The sequence below is a fragment of the Strongylocentrotus purpuratus genome, unplaced genomic scaffold (genome assembly GCF_000002235.5).
Source record: "Strongylocentrotus purpuratus isolate Spur 01 unplaced genomic scaffold, Spur_5.0 spur5_scaffold_18, whole genome shotgun sequence".
Lineage (NCBI taxonomy): Eukaryota > Metazoa > Echinodermata > Echinoidea > Camarodonta > Strongylocentrotidae > Strongylocentrotus > Strongylocentrotus purpuratus.
The window spans coordinates 8,373,084-8,392,676 of record NW_022145603.1 but is presented as its reverse complement, the minus strand read 5'-3'; the positions used below and the strand labels follow the sequence as shown (position 1 = coordinate 8,392,676).

The window sequence follows — 19,593 nt, the reverse complement described above, 5'->3', positions numbered from 1 at the left end:
ACTACTACTACTACCACCCCATCAAAAGAAATCAGATGGTGACGTCATTGTCTAATGTTAAATAGGTTTAAATTCACGAGTCCTTTGTCTACGACCATACCATGCTGAATATACTGGTTCACGTCCGATCACCGAAGTCAAGCAGCATAGGGCCTGGTCAGTACATGGATGGGAGACCGCTTTTGAATACCGGATGTTGTAGGCATTTTGTTGCCGGAGTTGTAGACAATGTGATGACCTAGACATGGAGACATCCTTCTCTTACCTTTTTTTTTTTTTTTATTTCTCTCTTTTTTCCCCTCTTCAAAATCCCGAATAGGAAAAAAAATATCACGCTTTTCTGGAGGAGCAAAGAAAAGGGTGACGAGTTTTTGGTTGCTCTTGATCCCTTCTAAAAGAAGCTTATTATCGACCTCTTCCCTCTATTACCGTCCTTCCTTCCTTCCCTCCTTCACATCTATAACAAACTCCCGCCCCCCTCCCTTCTCATCCTGGCCCGGCTCCTCCTTTTTCTTTTCTTCCATCCTCCATGTAGCATAATGGCACAATGTTTTATCCGCAACCGTTTCCAAGACAGTGTCAATGCGCACACTCTTTGCGCATGATGACCATTACGTCATAAACAAAGACAAGGTGAATACTATATCGCGTGTCGAGGTACTAGGTCTGCTCAAAGGCTTATTTAGAATATGACGTCATCTTGTTATATTCCTCTTCCCCAAGACCTGATCTGAACAAGGCATAGAAGTGCAGCTCTGGAGTATTATTGATACCCCCAATAATATAGTTGAACAAGAGCTCCATCTACAGAGGACACAGTCTCTTAGTTGGAGAAGAGCCGTTTCCTTACCCAGTCGGTCACTTTCAAACAATCATGAACATCTGAAACTACTACTACTACCACCCCATCAAAAGAAATCAGATGGTGACGTCATTGTCTAATGTTAAATAGGTTTAAATTCACGAGTCCTTTGTCTACGACCATACCATGCTGAATATACTGGTTCACGTCCGATCACCGAAGTCAAGCAGCATAGGGCCTGGTCAGTACATGGATGGGAGACCGCTTTTGAATACCGGATGTTGTAGGCATTTTGTTGCCGGAGTTGTAGACAATGTGATGACCTAGACATGGAGACATCCTTCTCTTACCTTTTTTTTTTTTTTATTTCTCTCTTTTTTCCCCTCTTCAAAATCCCGAATAGGAAAAAAAATATCACGCTTTTCTGGAGGAGCAAAGAAAAGGGTGACGAGTTTTTGGTTGCTCTTGATCCCTTCTAAAAGAAGCTTATTATCGACCTCTTCCCTCTATTACCGTCCTTCCTTCCTTCCCTCCTTCACATCTATAACAAACTCCCGCCCCCCCCCCTCCCTTCTCATCCTGGCCCGGCTCCTCCTTTTTCTTTTCTTCCATCCTCCATGTAGCATAATGGCACAATGTTTTATCCGCAACCGTTTCCAAGACAGTGTCAATGCGCACACTCTTTGCGCATGATGACCATTACGTCATAAACAAAGACAAGGTGAATACTATATCGCGTGTCGAGGTACTAGGTCTGCTCAAAGGCTTATTTAGAATATGACGTCATCTTGTTATATTCCTCTTCCCCAAGACCTGATCTGAACAAGGCATAGAAGTGCAGCTCTGGAGTATTATTGATACCCCCAATAATATAGTTGAACAAGAGCTCCATCTACAGAGGACACAGTCTCTTAGTTGGAGAAGAGCCGTTTCCTTACCCAGTCGGTCACTTTCAAACAATCATGAACATCTGAAACTACTACTACTACCACCCCATCAAAAGAAATCAGATGGTGACGTCATTGTCTAATGTTAAATAGGTTTAAATTCACGAGTCCTTTGTCTACGACCATACCATGCTGAATATACTGGTTCACGTCCGATCACCGAAGTCAAGCAGCATAGGGCCTGGTCAGTACATGGATGGGAGACCGCTTTTGAATACCGGATGTTGTAGGCATTTTGTTGCCGGAGTTGTAGACAATGTGATGACCTAGACATGGAGACATCCTTCTCTTACCTTTTTTTTTTTTTTATTTCTCTCTTTTTTCCCCTCTTCAAAATCCCGAATAGGAAAAAAAATATCACGCTTTTCTGGAGGAGCAAAGAAAAGGGTGACGAGTTTTTGGTTGCTCTTGATCCCTTCTAAAAGAAGCTTATTATCGACCTCTTCCCTCTATTACCGTCCTTCCTTCCTTCCCTCCTTCACATCTATAACAAACTCCCGCCCCCCTCCCTTCTCATCCTGGCCCGGCTCCTCCTTTTTCTTTTCTTCCATCCTCCATGTAGCATAATGGCACAATGTTTTATCCGCAACCGTTTCCAAGACAGTGTCAATGCGCACACTCTTTGCGCATGATGACCATTACGTCATAAACAAAGACAAGGTGAATACTATATCGCGTGTCGAGGTACTAGGTCTGCTCAAAGGCTTATTTAGAATATGACGTCATCTTGTTATATTCCTCTTCCCCAAGACCTGATCTGAACAAGGCATAGAAGTGCAGCTCTGGAGTATTATTGATACCCCCAATAATATAGTTGAACAAGAGCTCCATCTACAGAGGACACAGTCTCTTAGTTGGAGAAGAGCCGTTTCCTTACCCAGTCGGTCACTTTCAAACAATCATGAACATCTGAAACTACTACTACTACCACCCCATCAAAAGAAATCAGATGGTGACGTCATTGTCTAATGTTAAATAGGTTTAAATTCACGAGTCCTTTGTCTACGACCATACCATGCTGAATATACTGGTTCACGTCCGATCACCGAAGTCAAGCAGCATAGGGCCTGGTCAGTACATGGATGGGAGACCGCTTTTGAATACCGGATGTTGTAGGCATTTTGTTGCCGGAGTTGTAGACAATGTGATGACCTAGACATGGAGACATCCTTCTCTTACCTTTTTTTTTTTTTTTATTTCTCTCTTTTTTCCCCTCTTCAAAATCCCGAATAGGAAAAAAAATATCACGCTTTTCTGGAGGAGCAAAGAAAAGGGTGACGAGTTTTTGGTTGCTCTTGATCCCTTCTAAAAGAAGCTTATTATCGACCTCTTCCCTCTATTACCGTCCTTCCTTCCTTCCCTCCTTCACATCTATAACAAACTCCCGCCCCCCTCCCTTCTCATCCTGGCCCGGCTCCTCCTTTTTCTTTTCTTCCATCCTCCATGTAGCATAATGGCACAATGTTTTATCCGCAACCGTTTCCAAGACAGTGTCAATGCGCACACTCTTTGCGCATGATGACCATTACGTCATAAACAAAGACAAGGTGAATACTATATCGCGTGTCGAGGTACTAGGTCTGCTCAAAGGCTTATTTAGAATATGACGTCATCTTGTTATATTCCTCTTCCCCAAGACCTGATCTGAACAAGGCATAGAAGTGCAGCTCTGGAGTATTATTGATACCCCCAATAATATAGTTGAACAAGAGCTCCATCTACAGAGGACACAGTCTCTTAGTTGGAGAAGAGCCGTTTCCTTACCCAGTCGGTCACTTTCAAACAATCATGAACATCTGAAACTACTACTACTACCACCCCATCAAAAGAAATCAGATGGTGACGTCATTGTCTAATGTTAAATAGGTTTAAATTCACGAGTCCTTTGTCTACGACCATACCATGCTGAATATACTGGTTCACGTCCGATCACCGAAGTCAAGCAGCATAGGGCCTGGTCAGTACATGGATGGGAGACCGCTTTTGAATACCGGATGTTGTAGGCATTTTGTTGCCGGAGTTGTAGACAATGTGATGACCTAGACATGGAGACATCCTTCTCTTACCTTTTTTTTTTTTTTTATTTCTCTCTTTTTTCCCCTCTTCAAAATCCCGAATAGGAAAAAAAATATCACGCTTTTCTGGAGGAGCAAAGAAAAGGGTGACGAGTTTTTGGTTGCTCTTGATCCCTTCTAAAAGAAGCTTATTATCGACCTCTTCCCTCTATTACCGTCCTTCCTTCCTTCCCTCCTTCACATCTATAACAAACTCCCGCCCCCCTCCCTTCTCATCCTGGCCCGGCTCCTCCTTTTTCTTTTCTTCCATCCTCCATGTAGCATAATGGCACAATGTTTTATCCGCAACCGTTTCCAAGACAGTGTCAATGCGCACACTCTTTGCGCATGATGACCATTACGTCATAAACAAAGACAAGGTGAATACTATATCGCGTGTCGAGGTACTAGGTCTGCTCAAAGGCTTATTTAGAATATGACGTCATCTTGTTATATTCCTCTTCCCCAAGACCTGATCTGAACAAGGCATAGAAGTGCAGCTCTGGAGTATTATTGATACCCCCAATAATATAGTTGAACAAGAGCTCCATCTACAGAGGACACAGTCTCTTAGTTGGAGAAGAGCCGTTTCCTTACCCAGTCGGTCACTTTCAAACAATCATGAACATCTGAAACTACTACTACTACCACCCCATCAAAAGAAATCAGATGGTGACGTCATTGTCTAATGTTAAATAGGTTTAAATTCACGAGTCCTTTGTCTACGACCATACCATGCTGAATATACTGGTTCACGTCCGATCACCGAAGTCAAGCAGCATAGGGCCTGGTCAGTACATGGATGGGAGACCGCTTTTGAATACCGGATGTTGTAGGCATTTTGTTGCCGGAGTTGTAGACAATGTGATGACCTAGACATGGAGACATCCTTCTCTTACCTTTTTTTTTTTTTTTATTTCTCTCTTTTTTCCCCTCTTCAAAATCCCGAATAGGAAAAAAAATATCACGCTTTTCTGGAGGAGCAAAGAAAAGGGTGACGAGTTTTTGGTTGCTCTTGATCCCTTCTAAAAGAAGCTTATTATCGACCTCTTCCCTCTATTACCGTCCTTCCTTCCTTCCCTCCTTCACATCTATAACAAACTCCCGCCCCCCTCCCTTCTCATCCTGGCCCGGCTCCTCCTTTTTCTTTTCTTCCATCCTCCATGTAGCATAATGGCACAATGTTTTATCCGCAACCGTTTCCAAGACAGTGTCAATGCGCACACTCTTTGCGCATGATGACCATTACGTCATAAACAAAGACAAGGTGAATACTATATCGCGTGTCGAGGTACTAGGTCTGCTCAAAGGCTTATTTAGAATATGACGTCATCTTGTTATATTCCTCTTCCCCAAGACCTGATCTGAACAAGGCATAGAAGTGCAGCTCTGGAGTATTATTGATACCCCCAATAATATAGTTGAACAAGAGCTCCATCTACAGAGGACACAGTCTCTTAGTTGGAGAAGAGCCGTTTCCTTACCCAGTCGGTCACTTTCAAACAATCATGAACATCTGAAACTACTACTACTACCACCCCATCAAAAGAAATCAGATGGTGACGTCATTGTCTAATGTTAAATAGGTTTAAATTCACGAGTCCTTTGTCTACGACCATACCATGCTGAATATACTGGTTCACGTCCGATCACCGAAGTCAAGCAGCATAGGGCCTGGTCAGTACATGGATGGGAGACCGCTTTTGAATACCGGATGTTGTAGGCATTTTGTTGCCGGAGTTGTAGACAATGTGATGACCTAGACATGGAGACATCCTTCTCTTACCTTTTTTTTTTTTTTTATTTCTCTCTTTTTTCCCCTCTTCAAAATCCCGAATAGGAAAAAAAATATCACGCTTTTCTGGAGGAGCAAAGAAAAGGGTGACGAGTTTTTGGTTGCTCTTGATCCCTTCTAAAAGAAGCTTATTATCGACCTCTTCCCTCTATTACCGTCCTTCCTTCCTTCCCTCCTTCACATCTATAACAAACTCCCGCCCCCCTCCCTTCTCATCCTGGCCCGGCTCCTCCTTTTTCTTTTCTTCCATCCTCCATGTAGCATAATGGCACAATGTTTTATCCGCAACCGTTTCCAAGACAGTGTCAATGCGCACACTCTTTGCGCATGATGACCATTACGTCATAAACAAAGACAAGGTGAATACTATATCGCGTGTCGAGGTACTAGGTCTGCTCAAAGGCTTATTTAGAATATGACGTCATCTTGTTATATTCCTCTTCCCCAAGACCTGATCTGAACAAGGCATAGAAGTGCAGCTCTGGAGTATTATTGATACCCCCAATAATATAGTTGAACAAGAGCTCCATCTACAGAGGACACAGTCTCTTAGTTGGAGAAGAGCCGTTTCCTTACCCAGTCGGTCACTTTCAAACAATCATGAACATCTGAAACTACTACTACTACCACCCCATCAAAAGAAATCAGATGGTGACGTCATTGTCTAATGTTAAATAGGTTTAAATTCACGAGTCCTTTGTCTACGACCATACCATGCTGAATATACTGGTTCACGTCCGATCACCGAAGTCAAGCAGCATAGGGCCTGGTCAGTACATGGATGGGAGACCGCTTTTGAATACCGGATGTTGTAGGCATTTTGTTGCCGGAGTTGTAGACAATGTGATGACCTAGACATGGAGACATCCTTCTCTTACCTTTTTTTTTTTTTTTATTTCTCTCTTTTTTCCCCTCTTCAAAATCCCGAATAGGAAAAAAAATATCACGCTTTTCTGGAGGAGCAAAGAAAAGGGTGACGAGTTTTTGGTTGCTCTTGATCCCTTCTAAAAGAAGCTTATTATCGACCTCTTCCCTCTATTACCGTCCTTCCTTCCTTCCCTCCTTCACATCTATAACAAACTCCCGCCCCCCTCCCTTCTCATCCTGGCCCGGCTCCTCCTTTTTCTTTTCTTCCATCCTCCATGTAGCATAATGGCACAATGTTTTATCCGCAACCGTTTCCAAGACAGTGTCAATGCGCACACTCTTTGCGCATGATGACCATTACGTCATAAACAAAGACAAGGTGAATACTATATCGCGTGTCGAGGTACTAGGTCTGCTCAAAGGCTTATTTAGAATATGACGTCATCTTGTTATATTCCTCTTCCCCAAGACCTGATCTGAACAAGGCATAGAAGTGCAGCTCTGGAGTATTATTGATACCCCCAATAATATAGTTGAACAAGAGCTCCATCTACAGAGGACACAGTCTCTTAGTTGGAGAAGAGCCGTTTCCTTACCCAGTCGGTCACTTTCAAACAATCATGAACATCTGAAACTACTACTACTACCACCCCATCAAAAGAAATCAGATGGTGACGTCATTGTCTAATGTTAAATAGGTTTAAATTCACGAGTCCTTTGTCTACGACCATACCATGCTGAATATACTGGTTCACGTCCGATCACCGAAGTCAAGCAGCATAGGGCCTGGTCAGTACATGGATGGGAGACCGCTTTTGAATACCGGATGTTGTAGGCATTTTGTTGCCGGAGTTGTAGACAATGTGATGACCTAGACATGGAGACATCCTTCTCTTACCTTTTTTTTTTTTTTTATTTCTCTCTTTTTTCCCCTCTTCAAAATCCCGAATAGGAAAAAAAATATCACGCTTTTCTGGAGGAGCAAAGAAAAGGGTGACGAGTTTTTGGTTGCTCTTGATCCCTTCTAAAAGAAGCTTATTATCGACCTCTTCCCTCTATTACCGTCCTTCCTTCCTTCCCTCCTTCACATCTATAACAAACTCCCGCCCCCCTCCCTTCTCATCCTGGCCCGGCTCCTCCTTTTTCTTTTCTTCCATCCTCCATGTAGCATAATGGCACAATGTTTTATCCGCAACCGTTTCCAAGACAGTGTCAATGCGCACACTCTTTGCGCATGATGACCATTACGTCATAAACAAAGACAAGGTGAATACTATATCGCGTGTCGAGGTACTAGGTCTGCTCAAAGGCTTATTTAGAATATGACGTCATCTTGTTATATTCCTCTTCCCCAAGACCTGATCTGAACAAGGCATAGAAGTGCAGCTCTGGAGTATTATTGATACCCCCAATAATATAGTTGAACAAGAGCTCCATCTACAGAGGACACAGTCTCTTAGTTGGAGAAGAGCCGTTTCCTTACCCAGTCGGTCACTTTCAAACAATCATGAACATCTGAAACTACTACTACTACCACCCCATCAAAAGAAATCAGATGGTGACGTCATTGTCTAATGTTAAATAGGTTTAAATTCACGAGTCCTTTGTCTACGACCATACCATGCTGAATATACTGGTTCACGTCCGATCACCGAAGTCAAGCAGCATAGGGCCTGGTCAGTACATGGATGGGAGACCGCTTTTGAATACCGGATGTTGTAGGCATTTTGTTGCCGGAGTTGTAGACAATGTGATGACCTAGACATGGAGACATCCTTCTCTTACCTTTTTTTTTTTTTTTATTTCTCTCTTTTTTCCCCTCTTCAAAATCCCGAATAGGAAAAAAAATATCACGCTTTTCTGGAGGAGCAAAGAAAAGGGTGACGAGTTTTTGGTTGCTCTTGATCCCTTCTAAAAGAAGCTTATTATCGACCTCTTCCCTCTATTACCGTCCTTCCTTCCTTCCCTCCTTCACATCTATAACAAACTCCCGCCCCCCTCCCTTCTCATCCTGGCCCGGCTCCTCCTTTTTCTTTTCTTCCATCCTCCATGTAGCATAATGGCACAATGTTTTATCCGCAACCGTTTCCAAGACAGTGTCAATGCGCACACTCTTTGCGCATGATGACCATTACGTCATAAACAAAGACAAGGTGAATACTATATCGCGTGTCGAGGTACTAGGTCTGCTCAAAGGCTTATTTAGAATATGACGTCATCTTGTTATATTCCTCTTCCCCAAGACCTGATCTGAACAAGGCATAGAAGTGCAGCTCTGGAGTATTATTGATACCCCCAATAATATAGTTGAACAAGAGCTCCATCTACAGAGGACACAGTCTCTTAGTTGGAGAAGAGCCGTTTCCTTACCCAGTCGGTCACTTTCAAACAATCATGAACATCTGAAACTACTACTACTACCACCCCATCAAAAGAAATCAGATGGTGACGTCATTGTCTAATGTTAAATAGGTTTAAATTCACGAGTCCTTTGTCTACGACCATACCATGCTGAATATACTGGTTCACGTCCGATCACCGAAGTCAAGCAGCATAGGGCCTGGTCAGTACATGGATGGGAGACCGCTTTTGAATACCGGATGTTGTAGGCATTTTGTTGCCGGAGTTGTAGACAATGTGATGACCTAGACATGGAGACATCCTTCTCTTACCTTTTTTTTTTTTTTTATTTCTCTCTTTTTTCCCCTCTTCAAAATCCCGAATAGGAAAAAAAATATCACGCTTTTCTGGAGGAGCAAAGAAAAGGGTGACGAGTTTTTGGTTGCTCTTGATCCCTTCTAAAAGAAGCTTATTATCGACCTCTTCCCTCTATTACCGTCCTTCCTTCCTTCCCTCCTTCACATCTATAACAAACTCCCGCCCCCCTCCCTTCTCATCCTGGCCCGGCTCCTCCTTTTTCTTTTCTTCCATCCTCCATGTAGCATAATGGCACAATGTTTTATCCGCAACCGTTTCCAAGACAGTGTCAATGCGCACACTCTTTGCGCATGATGACCATTACGTCATAAACAAAGACAAGGTGAATACTATATCGCGTGTCGAGGTACTAGGTCTGCTCAAAGGCTTATTTAGAATATGACGTCATCTTGTTATATTCCTCTTCCCCAAGACCTGATCTGAACAAGGCATAGAAGTGCAGCTCTGGAGTATTATTGATACCCCCAATAATATAGTTGAACAAGAGCTCCATCTACAGAGGACACAGTCTCTTAGTTGGAGAAGAGCCGTTTCCTTACCCAGTCGGTCACTTTCAAACAATCATGAACATCTGAAACTACTACTACTACCACCCCATCAAAAGAAATCAGATGGTGACGTCATTGTCTAATGTTAAATAGGTTTAAATTCACGAGTCCTTTGTCTACGACCATACCATGCTGAATATACTGGTTCACGTCCGATCACCGAAGTCAAGCAGCATAGGGCCTGGTCAGTACATGGATGGGAGACCGCTTTTGAATACCGGATGTTGTAGGCATTTTGTTGCCGGAGTTGTAGACAATGTGATGACCTAGACATGGAGACATCCTTCTCTTACCTTTTTTTTTTTTTTTATTTCTCTCTTTTTTCCCCTCTTCAAAATCCCGAATAGGAAAAAAAATATCACGCTTTTCTGGAGGAGCAAAGAAAAGGGTGACGAGTTTTTGGTTGCTCTTGATCCCTTCTAAAAGAAGCTTATTATCGACCTCTTCCCTCTATTACCGTCCTTCCTTCCTTCCCTCCTTCACATCTATAACAAACTCCCGCCCCCCTCCCTTCTCATCCTGGCCCGGCTCCTCCTTTTTCTTTTCTTCCATCCTCCATGTAGCATAATGGCACAATGTTTTATCCGCAACCGTTTCCAAGACAGTGTCAATGCGCACACTCTTTGCGCATGATGACCATTACGTCATAAACAAAGACAAGGTGAATACTATATCGCGTGTCGAGGTACTAGGTCTGCTCAAAGGCTTATTTAGAATATGACGTCATCTTGTTATATTCCTCTTCCCCAAGACCTGATCTGAACAAGGCATAGAAGTGCAGCTCTGGAGTATTATTGATACCCCCAATAATATAGTTGAACAAGAGCTCCATCTACAGAGGACACAGTCTCTTAGTTGGAGAAGAGCCGTTTCCTTACCCAGTCGGTCACTTTCAAACAATCATGAACATCTGAAACTACTACTACTACCACCCCATCAAAAGAAATCAGATGGTGACGTCATTGTCTAATGTTAAATAGGTTTAAATTCACGAGTCCTTTGTCTACGACCATACCATGCTGAATATACTGGTTCACGTCCGATCACCGAAGTCAAGCAGCATAGGGCCTGGTCAGTACATGGATGGGAGACCGCTTTTGAATACCGGATGTTGTAGGCATTTTGTTGCCGGAGTTGTAGACAATGTGATGACCTAGACATGGAGACATCCTTCTCTTACCTTTTTTTTTTTTTTTATTTCTCTCTTTTTTCCCCTCTTCAAAATCCCGAATAGGAAAAAAAATATCACGCTTTTCTGGAGGAGCAAAGAAAAGGGTGACGAGTTTTTGGTTGCTCTTGATCCCTTCTAAAAGAAGCTTATTATCGACCTCTTCCCTCTATTACCGTCCTTCCTTCCTTCCCTCCTTCACATCTATAACAAACTCCCGCCCCCCTCCCTTCTCATCCTGGCCCGGCTCCTCCTTTTTCTTTTCTTCCATCCTCCATGTAGCATAATGGCACAATGTTTTATCCGCAACCGTTTCCAAGACAGTGTCAATGCGCACACTCTTTGCGCATGATGACCATTACGTCATAAACAAAGACAAGGTGAATACTATATCGCGTGTCGAGGTACTAGGTCTGCTCAAAGGCTTATTTAGAATATGACGTCATCTTGTTATATTCCTCTTCCCCAAGACCTGATCTGAACAAGGCATAGAAGTGCAGCTCTGGAGTATTATTGATACCCCCAATAATATAGTTGAACAAGAGCTCCATCTACAGAGGACACAGTCTCTTAGTTGGAGAAGAGCCGTTTCCTTACCCAGTCGGTCACTTTCAAACAATCATGAACATCTGAAACTACTACTACTACCACCCCATCAAAAGAAATCAGATGGTGACGTCATTGTCTAATGTTAAATAGGTTTAAATTCACGAGTCCTTTGTCTACGACCATACCATGCTGAATATACTGGTTCACGTCCGATCACCGAAGTCAAGCAGCATAGGGCCTGGTCAGTACATGGATGGGAGACCGCTTTTGAATACCGGATGTTGTAGGCATTTTGTTGCCGGAGTTGTAGACAATGTGATGACCTAGACATGGAGACATCCTTCTCTTACCTTTTTTTTTTTTTTTATTTCTCTCTTTTTTCCCCTCTTCAAAATCCCGAATAGGAAAAAAAATATCACGCTTTTCTGGAGGAGCAAAGAAAAGGGTGACGAGTTTTTGGTTGCTCTTGATCCCTTCTAAAAGAAGCTTATTATCGACCTCTTCCCTCTATTACCGTCCTTCCTTCCTTCCCTCCTTCACATCTATAACAAACTCCCGCCCCCCTCCCTTCTCATCCTGGCCCGGCTCCTCCTTTTTCTTTTCTTCCATCCTCCATGTAGCATAATGGCACAATGTTTTATCCGCAACCGTTTCCAAGACAGTGTCAATGCGCACACTCTTTGCGCATGATGACCATTACGTCATAAACAAAGACAAGGTGAATACTATATCGCGTGTCGAGGTACTAGGTCTGCTCAAAGGCTTATTTAGAATATGACGTCATCTTGTTATATTCCTCTTCCCCAAGACCTGATCTGAACAAGGCATAGAAGTGCAGCTCTGGAGTATTATTGATACCCCCAATAATATAGTTGAACAAGAGCTCCATCTACAGAGGACACAGTCTCTTAGTTGGAGAAGAGCCGTTTCCTTACCCAGTCGGTCACTTTCAAACAATCATGAACATCTGAAACTACTACTACTACCACCCCATCAAAAGAAATCAGATGGTGACGTCATTGTCTAATGTTAAATAGGTTTAAATTCACGAGTCCTTTGTCTACGACCATACCATGCTGAATATACTGGTTCACGTCCGATCACCGAAGTCAAGCAGCATAGGGCCTGGTCAGTACATGGATGGGAGACCGCTTTTGAATACCGGATGTTGTAGGCATTTTGTTGCCGGAGTTGTAGACAATGTGATGACCTAGACATGGAGACATCCTTCTCTTACCTTTTTTTTTTTTTTTTATTTCTCTCTTTTTTCCCCTCTTCAAAATCCCGAATAGGAAAAAAAATATCACGCTTTTCTGGAGGAGCAAAGAAAAGGGTGACGAGTTTTTGGTTGCTCTTGATCCCTTCTAAAAGAAGCTTATTATCGACCTCTTCCCTCTATTACCGTCCTTCCTTCCTTCCCTCCTTCACATCTATAACAAACTCCCGCCCCCCTCCCTTCTCATCCTGGCCCGGCTCCTCCTTTTTCTTTTCTTCCATCCTCCATGTAGCATAATGGCACAATGTTTTATCCGCAACCGTTTCCAAGACAGTGTCAATGCGCACACTCTTTGCGCATGATGACCATTACGTCATAAACAAAGACAAGGTGAATACTATATCGCGTGTCGAGGTACTAGGTCTGCTCAAAGGCTTATTTAGAATATGACGTCATCTTGTTATATTCCTCTTCCCCAAGACCTGATCTGAACAAGGCATAGAAGTGCAGCTCTGGAGTATTATTGATACCCCCAATAATATAGTTGAACAAGAGCTCCATCTACAGAGGACACAGTCTCTTAGTTGGAGAAGAGCCGTTTCCTTACCCAGTCGGTCACTTTCAAACAATCATGAACATCTGAAACTACTACTACTACCACCCCATCAAAAGAAATCAGATGGTGACGTCATTGTCTAATGTTAAATAGGTTTAAATTCACGAGTCCTTTGTCTACGACCATACCATGCTGAATATACTGGTTCACGTCCGATCACCGAAGTCAAGCAGCATAGGGCCTGGTCAGTACATGGATGGGAGACCGCTTTTGAATACCGGATGTTGTAGGCATTTTGTTGCCGGAGTTGTAGACAATGTGATGACCTAGACATGGAGACATCCTTCTCTTACCTTTTTTTTTTTTTTTATTTCTCTCTTTTTTCCCCTCTTCAAAATCCCGAATAGGAAAAAAAATATCACGCTTTTCTGGAGGAGCAAAGAAAAGGGTGACGAGTTTTTGGTTGCTCTTGATCCCTTCTAAAAGAAGCTTATTATCGACCTCTTCCCTCTATTACCGTCCTTCCTTCCTTCCCTCCTTCACATCTATAACAAACTCCCGCCCCCCTCCCTTCTCATCCTGGCCCGGCTCCTCCTTTTTCTTTTCTTCCATCCTCCATGTAGCATAATGGCACAATGTTTTATCCGCAACCGTTTCCAAGACAGTGTCAATGCGCACACTCTTTGCGCATGATGACCATTACGTCATAAACAAAGACAAGGTGAATACTATATCGCGTGTCGAGGTACTAGGTCTGCTCAAAGGCTTATTTAGAATATGACGTCATCTTGTTATATTCCTCTTCCCCAAGACCTGATCTGAACAAGGCATAGAAGTGCAGCTCTGGAGTATTATTGATACCCCCAATAATATAGTTGAACAAGAGCTCCATCTACAGAGGACACAGTCTCTTAGTTGGAGAAGAGCCGTTTCCTTACCCAGTCGGTCACTTTCAAACAATCATGAACATCTGAAACTACTACTACTACCACCCCATCAAAAGAAATCAGATGGTGACGTCATTGTCTAATGTTAAATAGGTTTAAATTCACGAGTCCTTTGTCTACGACCATACCATGCTGAATATACTGGTTCACGTCCGATCACCGAAGTCAAGCAGCATAGGGCCTGGTCAGTACATGGATGGGAGACCGCTTTTGAATACCGGATGTTGTAGGCATTTTGTTGCCGGAGTTGTAGACAATGTGATGACCTAGACATGGAGACATCCTTCTCTTACCTTTTTTTTTTTTTTTTTTTCTCTCTTTTTTCCCCTCTTCAAAATCCCGAATAGGAAAAAAAATATCACGCTTTTCTGGAGGAGCAAAGAAAAGGGTGACGAGTTTTTGGTTGCTCTTGATCCCTTCTAAAAGAAGCTTATTATCGACCTCTTCCCTCTATTACCGTCCTTCCTTCCTTCCCTCCTTCACATCTATAACAAACTCCCGCCCCCCTCCCTTCTCATCCTGGCCCGGCTCCTCCTTTTTCTTTTCTTCCATCCTCCATGTAGCATAATGGCACAATGTTTTATCCGCAACCGTTTCCAAGACAGTGTCAATGCGCACACTCTTTGCGCATGATGACCATTACGTCATAAACAAAGACAAGGTGAATACTATATCGCGTGTCGAGGTACTAGGTCTGCTCAAAGGCTTATTTAGAATATGACGTCATCTTGTTATATTCCTCTTCCCCAAGACCTGATCTGAACAAGGCATAGAAGTGCAGCTCTGGAGTATTATTGATACCCCCAATAATATAGTTGAACAAGAGCTCCATCTACAGAGGACACAGTCTCTTAGTTGGAGAAGAGCCGTTTCCTTACCCAGTCGGTCACTTTCAAACAATCATGAACATCTGAAACTACTACTACTACCACCCCATCAAAAGAAATCAGATGGTGACGTCATTGTCTAATGTTAAATAGGTTTAAATTCACGAGTCCTTTGTCTACGACCATACCATGCTGAATATACTGGTTCACGTCCGATCACCGAAGTCAAGCAGCATAGGGCCTGGTCAGTACATGGATGGGAGACCGCTTTTGAATACCGGATGTTGTAGGCATTTTGTTGCCGGAGTTGTAGACAATGTGATGACCTAGACATGGAGACATCCTTCTCTTACCTTTTTTTTTTTTTTTTTTCTCTCTTTTTTCCCCTCTTCAAAATCCCGAATAGGAAAAAAAATATCACGCTTTTCTGGAGGAGCAAAGAAAAGGGTGACGAGTTTTTGGTTGCTCTTGATCCCTTCTAAAAGAAGCTTATTATCGACCTCTTCCCTCTATTACCGTCCTTCCTTCCTTCCCTCCTTCACATCTATAACAAACTCCCGCCCCCCTCCCTTCTCATCCTGGCCCGGCTCCTCCTTTTTCTTTTCTTCCATCCTCCATGTAGCATAATGGCACAATGTTTTATCCGCAACCGTTTCCAAGACAGTGTCAATGCGCACACTCTTTGCGCATGATGACCATTACGTCATAAACAAAGACAAGGTGAATACTATATCGCGTGTCGAGGTACTAGGTCTGCTCAAAGGCTTATTTAGAATATGACGTCATCTTGTTATATTCCTCTTCCCCAAGACCTGATCTGAACAAGGCATAGAAGTGCAGCTCTGGAGTATTATTGATACCCCCAATAATATAGTTGAACAAGAGCTCCATCTACAGAGGACACAGTCTCTTAGTTGGAGAAGAGCCGTTTCCTTACCCAGTCGGTCACTTTCAAACAATCATGAACATCTGAAACTACTACTACTACCACCCCATCAAAAGAAATCAGATGGTGACGTCATTGTCTAATGTTAAATAGGTTTAAATTCACGAGTCCTTTGTCTACGACCATACCATGCTGAATATACTGGTTCACGTCCGATCACCGAAGTCAAGCAGCATAGGGCCTGGTCAGTACATGGATGGGAGACCGCTTTTGAATACCGGATGTTGTAGGCATTTTGTTGCCGGAGTTGTAGACAATGTGATGACCTAGACATGGAGACATCCTTCTCTTACCTTTTTTTTTTTTTTTTTTCTCTCTTTTTTCCCCTCTTCAAAATCCCGAATAGGAAAAAAAATATCACGCTTTTCTGGAGGAGCAAAGAAAAGGGTGACGAGTTTTTGGTTGCTCTTGATCCCTTCTAAAAGAAGCTTATTATCGACCTCTTCCCTCTATTACCGTCCTTCCTTCCTTCCCTCCTTCACATCTATAACAAACTCCCGCCCCCCTCCCTTCTCATCCTGGCCCGGCTCCTCCTTTTTCTTTTCTTCCATCCTCCATGTAGCATAATGGCACAATGTTTTATCCGCAACCGTTTCCAAGACAGTGTCAATGCGCACACTCTTTGCGCATGATGACCATTACGTCATAAACAAAGACAAGGTGAATACTATATCGCGTGTCGAGGTACTAGGTCTGCTCAAAGGCTTATTTAGAATATGACGTCATCTTGTTATATTCCTCTTCCCCAAGACCTGATCTGAACAAGGCATAGAAGTGCAGCTCTGGAGTATTATTGATACCCCCAATAATATAGTTGAACAAGAGCTCCATCTACAGAGGACACAGTCTCTTAGTTGGAGAAGAGCCGTTTCCTTACCCAGTCGGTCACTTTCAAACAATCATGAACATCTGAAACTACTACTACTACCACCCCATCAAAAGAAATCAGATGGTGACGTCATTGTCTAATGTTAAATAGGTTTAAATTCACGAGTCCTTTGTCTACGACCATACCATGCTGAATATACTGGTTCACGTCCGATCACCGAAGTCAAGCAGCATAGGGCCTGGTCAGTACATGGATGGGAGACCGCTTTTGAATACCGGATGTTGTAGGCATTTTGTTGCCGGAGTTGTAGACAATGTGATGACCTAGACATGGAGACATCCTTCTCTTACCTTTTTTTTTTTTTTTATTTCTCTCTTTTTTCCCCTCTTCAAAATCCCGAATAGGAAAAAAAATATCACGCTTTTCTGGAGGAGCAAAGAAAAGGGTGACGAGTTTTTGGTTGCTCTTGATCCCTTCTAAAAGAAGCTTATTATCGACCTCTTCCCTCTATTACCGTCCTTCCTTCCTTCCCTCCTTCACATCTATAACAAACTCCCGCCCCCCTCCCTTCTCATCCTGGCCCGGCTCCTCCTTTTTCTTTTCTTCCATCCTCCATGTAGCATAATGGCACAATGTTTTATCCGCAACCGTTTCCAAGACAGTGTCAATGCGCACACTCTTTGCGCATGATGACCATTACGTCATAAACAAAGACAAGGTGAATACTATATCGCGTGTCGAGGTACTAGGTCTGCTCAAAGGCTTATTTAGAATATGACGTCATCTTGTTATATTCCTCTTCCCCAAGACCTGATCTGAACAAGGCATAGAAGTGCAGCTCTGGAGTATTATTGATACCCCCAATAATATAGTTGAACAAGAGCTCCATCTACAGAGGACACAGTCTCTTAGTTGGAGAAGAGCCGTTTCCTTACCCAGTCGGTCACTTTCAAACAATCATGAACATCTGAAACTACTACTACTACCACCCCATCAAAAGAAATCAGATGGTGACGTCATTGTCTAATGTTAAATAGGTTTAAATTCACGAGTCCTTTGTCTACGACCATACCATGCTGAATATACTGGTTCACGTCCGATCACCGAAGTCAAGCAGCATAGGGCCTGGTCAGTACATGGATGGGAGACCGCTTTTGAATACCGGATGTTGTAGGCATTTTGTTGCCGGAGTTGTAGACAATGTGATGACCTAGACATGGAGACATCCTTCTCTTACCTTTTTTTTTTTTTTTTATTTCTCTCTTTTTTCCCCTCTTCAAAATCCCGAATAGGAAAAAAAATATCACGCTTTTCTGGAGGAGCAAAGAAAAGGGTGACGAGTTTTTGGTTGCTCTTGATCCCTTCTAAAAGAAGCTTATTATCGACCTCTTCCCTCTATTACCGTCCTTCCTTCCTTCCCTCCTTCACATCTATAACAAACTCCCGCCCCCCTCCCTTCTCATCCTGGCCCGGCTCCTCCTTTTTCTTTTCTTCCATCCTCCATGTAGCATAATGGCACAATGTTTTATCCGCAACCGTTTCCAAGACAGTGTCAATGCGCACACTCTTTGCGCATGATGACCATTACGTCATAAACAAAGACAAGGTGAATACTATATCGCGTGTCGAGGTACTAGGTCTGCTCAAAGGCTTATTTAGAATATGACGTCATCTTGTTATATTCCTCTTCCCCAAGACCTGATCTGAACAAGGCATAGAAGTGCAGCTCTGGAGTATTATTGATACCCCCAATAATATAGTTGAACAAGAGCTCCATCTACAGAGGACACAGTCTCTTAGTTGGAGAAGAGCCGTTTCCTTACCCAGTCGGTCACTTTCAAACAATCATGAACATCTGAAACTACTACTACTACCACCCCATCAAAAGAAATCAGATGGTGACGTCATTGTCTAATGTTAAATAGGTTTAAATTCACGAGTCCTTTGTCTACGACCATACCATGCTGAATATACTGGTTCACGTCCGATCACCGAAGTCAAGCAGCATAGGGCCTGGTCAGTACATGGATGGGAGACCGCTTTTGAATACCGGATGTTGTAGGCATTTTGTTGCCGGAGTTGTAGACAATGTGATGACCTAGACATGGAGACATCCTTCTCTTACCTTTTTTTTTTTTTTATTTCTCTCTTTTTTCCCCTCTTCAAAATCCCGAATAGGAAAAAAAATATCACGCTTTTCTGGAGGAGCAAAGAAAAGGGTGACGAGTTTTTGGTTGCTCTTGATCCCTTCTAAAAGAAGCTTATTATCGACCTCTTCCCTCTATTACCGTCCTTCCTTCCTTCCCTCCTTCACATCTATAACAAACTCCCGCCCCCCTCCCTTCTCATCCTGGCCCGGCTCCTCCTTTTTCTTTTCTTCCATCCTCCATGTAGCATAATGGCACAATGTTTTATCCGCAACCGTTTCCAAGACAGTGTCAATGCGCACACTCTTTGCGCATGATGACCATTACGTCATAAACAAAGACAAGGTGAATACTATATCGCGTGTCGAGGTACTAGGTCTGCTCAAAGGCTTATTTAGAATATGACGTCATCTTGTTATATTCCTCTTCCCCAAGACCTGATCTGAACAAGGCATAGAAGTGCAGCTCTGGAGTATTATTGATACCCCCAATAATATAGTTGAACAAGAGCTCCATCTACAGAGGACACAGTCTCTTAGTTGGAGAAGAGCCGTTTCCTTACCCAGTCGGTCACTTTCAAACAATCATGAACATCTGAAACTACTACTACTACCACCCCATCAAAAGAAATCAGATGGTGACGTCATTGTCTAATGTTAAATAGGTTTAAATTCACG

At 42.9% G+C, this 19,593-nt stretch overlaps 22 pseudogenes; all 22 read left to right on the top strand.

Annotated features, from left to right (window-relative positions):
• The first annotated feature begins 86 nt into the window (after positions 1–86).
• On the top strand, positions 87–205 carry LOC115925606 (annotated as a pseudogene).
• Positions 206–973: 768 nt separating this feature from the next.
• LOC115925605 lies at positions 974–1,092 on the top strand (annotated as a pseudogene).
• A 771-nt stretch (positions 1,093–1,863) lies between these two features.
• Positions 1,864–1,982, top strand: LOC115925604 (annotated as a pseudogene).
• A 767-nt stretch (positions 1,983–2,749) lies between these two features.
• LOC115925603 lies at positions 2,750–2,868 on the top strand (annotated as a pseudogene).
• Positions 2,869–3,636: 768 nt separating this feature from the next.
• LOC115925602 lies at positions 3,637–3,755 on the top strand (annotated as a pseudogene).
• A 768-nt stretch (positions 3,756–4,523) lies between these two features.
• Positions 4,524–4,642, top strand: LOC115925601 (annotated as a pseudogene).
• A 768-nt stretch (positions 4,643–5,410) lies between these two features.
• Positions 5,411–5,529, top strand: LOC115925600 (annotated as a pseudogene).
• Positions 5,530–6,297: 768 nt separating this feature from the next.
• LOC115925598 lies at positions 6,298–6,416 on the top strand (annotated as a pseudogene).
• A 768-nt stretch (positions 6,417–7,184) lies between these two features.
• On the top strand, positions 7,185–7,303 carry LOC115925597 (annotated as a pseudogene).
• A 768-nt stretch (positions 7,304–8,071) lies between these two features.
• LOC115925596 lies at positions 8,072–8,190 on the top strand (annotated as a pseudogene).
• Positions 8,191–8,958: 768 nt separating this feature from the next.
• LOC115925595 lies at positions 8,959–9,077 on the top strand (annotated as a pseudogene).
• Positions 9,078–9,845: 768 nt separating this feature from the next.
• LOC115925594 lies at positions 9,846–9,964 on the top strand (annotated as a pseudogene).
• A 768-nt stretch (positions 9,965–10,732) lies between these two features.
• LOC115925784 lies at positions 10,733–10,851 on the top strand (annotated as a pseudogene).
• Positions 10,852–11,619: 768 nt separating this feature from the next.
• On the top strand, positions 11,620–11,738 carry LOC115925783 (annotated as a pseudogene).
• A 768-nt stretch (positions 11,739–12,506) lies between these two features.
• Positions 12,507–12,625, top strand: LOC115925782 (annotated as a pseudogene).
• A 769-nt stretch (positions 12,626–13,394) lies between these two features.
• LOC115925781 lies at positions 13,395–13,513 on the top strand (annotated as a pseudogene).
• A 768-nt stretch (positions 13,514–14,281) lies between these two features.
• On the top strand, positions 14,282–14,400 carry LOC115925780 (annotated as a pseudogene).
• Positions 14,401–15,168: 768 nt separating this feature from the next.
• On the top strand, positions 15,169–15,287 carry LOC115925778 (annotated as a pseudogene).
• A 767-nt stretch (positions 15,288–16,054) lies between these two features.
• Positions 16,055–16,173, top strand: LOC115925777 (annotated as a pseudogene).
• Positions 16,174–16,940: 767 nt separating this feature from the next.
• On the top strand, positions 16,941–17,059 carry LOC115925776 (annotated as a pseudogene).
• Positions 17,060–17,827: 768 nt separating this feature from the next.
• On the top strand, positions 17,828–17,946 carry LOC115925775 (annotated as a pseudogene).
• Positions 17,947–18,715: 769 nt separating this feature from the next.
• On the top strand, positions 18,716–18,834 carry LOC115925774 (annotated as a pseudogene).
• The last annotated feature ends 759 nt before the right edge of the window (positions 18,835–19,593 follow it).